This window comes from Crocodylus porosus, unplaced genomic scaffold (assembly GCF_001723895.1).
Source record: "Crocodylus porosus isolate Cpor-Errol unplaced genomic scaffold, CroPor_comp1, whole genome shotgun sequence".
NCBI classification, from domain to species: domain Eukaryota; kingdom Metazoa; phylum Chordata; order Crocodylia; family Crocodylidae; genus Crocodylus; species Crocodylus porosus.
The window spans coordinates 54,846,466-54,850,121 of NW_017728906.1; the positions used below are offsets into that span (position 1 = coordinate 54,846,466).

Below are 3,656 nucleotides of genomic sequence, written 5' to 3' on the forward strand. Positions count from 1 at the left end.
GGGGAGGAGTTGGAGCCAGCCTGCCTGTTCTTGTGTTTTACAACCCTCCTAGTGAGAAAATTCTTCCTAATATTTAACCTAAACTTTCCTTGCTGCAACTTGATGGGTTCCAATTCAATTCAGAGGGATTAAAGGGTTTCCTGATTTGATTTGGATTCGGAGATTCAGTCACCGAATCAGGCTGAATCGCCACTGAATCGAATCAGGGACTGAAGCTCTGCACAGCCCTACTGTACCGAGGTGTCATAAACCATATGGATGAAGATGTGTTTTGATGGTTTCCTGGATAGCCATTCACCAACAGACATTCTCTGGCCAGAAGTTTCACAGTGTAGAAAGCCCCTTGTCAATGTTATATCTGAAAGCAGCCTGTGCTCAATTGGTAGACACAGACACTGTACACCAGAATATATCAATAAACCTTGGTATTCAATTGCATATGTCAATGCTAACCTTCATACACTAAACCATTATATCATATGTATTTACTAACTTTTTCACGGATACATAGACAGATATACACAGCAATAAATGTGTTTTTTTTCTCTCAGTCACAGTAGACTTTCCTGTAGTTCAAATACACTTTCCTAGTGTCATTGCTTACTTTCAGTACACACTTTATTCTTATTCTAATAGTTTTTCCCAGCCTTCTGAAACCTAATGAATTTCAGTCACAAATGATGTGTACGCTCTAAGAAATCCCACTTGAGTCTCACTACCTTGTCACCTACCTATCATGCAGGTGTGTCAATTCTGCTCACCGCCTCTGCAGGAGATGGAGAGAGATGATGATTGAAACACATCAGATGTTTTTTTTTTGTTCTGTTGGGGGGAGGGGAGAACCCTTTGGCATTCCTAGATCATCATCAAGTACCTATTCAATGATACTGTGTTTTCTGAAACATAGCAGCAGCTCATTAGAAAACATTAAAACAGACACTGATCTTGTTTCTTTGCTACCCAGCTCTCATAGATTTGATTCAAAGTAAATTCTGCAGTGGTTATACCATCTTTCATTCATTGTCTTTAAAACTAAGGCCCCAATCTTGCAATTTCCTCATATTCAAAACTCTTATTCATATGTTTATACATACACTTACTTCTATAAAGTACCTACACATGCATATTCAGCCTGGTCTGCTTAGATGTTTTGGGCCCCCTATTTTGGTTAGGGGTGTGATTTTTACTTACTTTTGCTTATATCCATTAATAAGTTAGCATATTGCAATACATATATAAACATGTTTATACTGAAACAACTGAAGGTCTGCTTCTTCAATTGTATCAAGATAGAGCAGAAGAGGTAGACAAAAACTGTTTAGACAAGCCTTTGCATATATGATGAAATATAAGCAAATACAGTGTTATGAGTTTTTTTCAGCAAAATGTGTGCTATATTTAGGAGAGGTGATATAAACAGACATGCACACAGCATTAATTATTTACAGAACAGATTGCTATTACATTAATATCAAACTCAAGGCTGAAAAATCTTGAATGGAATTTAATTTATTTGATATTCAGCTCATATAGCTGAATAAAAGCAATATCAAGTTGTGATTAATTCATCTGCCATGATATTACTTTGCTGTACTACATGAACTTTTCTGAAGTGAGCAATCAGATAACAAAGATTTTCAGCTCTTGGTTTTGTTACATTGTAAACCCTTTCTTTAACATGCTCTATGAGACGATTTAAGGCTGTTTACCAATGCTAGTAATGCTTAAGTCAATATTGTTTATAGTTGCTTAATTTAGAACAAAGTTCTAATTCATGCATGGATAAAATGCTGTTCTAAGCACACGTTTTGGTTTTCTATTTTTCCTAACCTCTCTACTATTGGGGGGTCCAATTAATTTCTTCTGCTATTATGTGCACAACATTATAAATGCTTTCCAAGAGCAGTAATCTACTAATATCAAAATGTTTTTAAAAAATGTTTTCCCCTCTTCCTAAAAGGTTTCCAGATCTACAAATTGCAAGAAGCATTGATCTCTCCTTCCAAGGGAGTCTGGACCTGCCTTGAGAAAAGGGAAGAGCTCTGGGAGGTTTGGATGTATTGCTTCTTTATGCTATTATTTGGCTGGACAAGGGCCACTGCAACTTCTCTCAGGACAAGTATTACAAAAAGATGAGATTAAAAAAAGAAAAAATGTCAAAACTATCAGGGACATGATGCACAAAAAATGCACATTCAAATCTTGAATATTTTTGTACCTTTTTCCATATGTTTAGACCTGTAACTGCTGAAAAGAATGTTTAAAATATTTATGGTAATCAGATAATCTAACTGACTGGTTCATGGTAGCATGTCATATTAAGCAGCAATAAGAAAGTGGCATTTTCAATTTTTTTCTGAAATTCTTTCAGCAGAAGCGAAATGGATATTGATAACTGAGTTTTCTAATCCACTTTTCTTTTTCAAAGAGGAAAAGAATAATTCATACTGCATTTAAGCTCATGGATGTCAATTACTTTTTCATTTATCTTCGTATATTGAGTGTAAAGAAAGAACTTGCAAGGAAGTAAGACATCTCAGAAAAGTAACATGCATAATTAGAGAACATGGTATAAAGCTATTCTGAATTGCTTTGATGTGTAGCTGTGATGCCCGCTATTTATTTCAGCTACAGTGGCATCTGAAGCATATTTAACATTTCAGGAAATCTGTCAATGCATATGCATTGAGATTTTGAAATTATTTAGAAAAGTGAAAATTTAGCAGATTTGGGAGTTGTGAAAAATATTTTCTGACACCTTCAGGTATGATACTGTTTTTACTTTTTTAACTGGCATAATCAGATAATTAGCTTATCAACTTGGAGAGAATTTTTAATTTTTTTTGCATTTACTAGCAGATATTTGACATATACTTTGCTAGCATATATTTAACAAACATATACGGATAAGGAATAAACTGTGATGGTGTAGGAAATGGTTAAGCAGACAGAAAATGGGAAATGAATGATGTTATCCAGAAGGCGCAGTATTTTTTCTTGTCATCTGGAGACGAAAGTCACAGAACAAGTGTTTCATGTCCAGAATATTGCAGATTTAAAGTAAAATCTATTATTAAATTTCCATTCATTCATCATAATTTTTGCCAACCTAAAAAAATGTTCAGTGGGCTATTACTGAAGGCACACAGAAGTCAATATTGATTAAATATATTTGGAAACGAATATGTTTTTGACATTTAATGGAAAACGAACACTTCCTTTACTTTCTATCTGGTAAGACATTATAGTGTGGAAGTACCACTAACACTAAATTTTAAAAGATGCCTGTAATTACTTTTTAATCTATTTATAGGTGTTTTTTAATCAGAAAAGCAACAGCACTGACCCATAAGTTAAGATGGAATGCATGTTCATAAATTAAGATGAAGTTAAGTTTAAAAAATCCAGGAAAATCAGCATTAAGATTAAATGTAAAAGAAATTCACATGAATGAAAGCTAGGAGACCCAAAAAACTTCCACTCTATACTTTTAATAACATCTTGAGGTAGATATCAGAAATCCTTTGGCTAGGGACAGACATTCAAAAAACCTGAATCTGAATTTCATAGATTTCACAGACATCAGGGCTGGAAGGGACCTCGGGAGATCATCGAGTCCAGCCCCCTGCCCAAAGGGCAGGAAGTCAGCTGGGGTC

The 3,656-nt window shown here is 34.7% G+C and overlaps 1 protein-coding gene across 3 annotated transcripts in view; it reads right to left on the reverse strand.

Annotated features, from left to right (window-relative positions):
• Positions 1–3,656, reverse strand: part of IL1RAPL1 (interleukin 1 receptor accessory protein like 1) — a 1,334,031-nt gene that overhangs the window by 264,214 nt on the left and 1,066,161 nt on the right. The window lies entirely within an intron of this gene.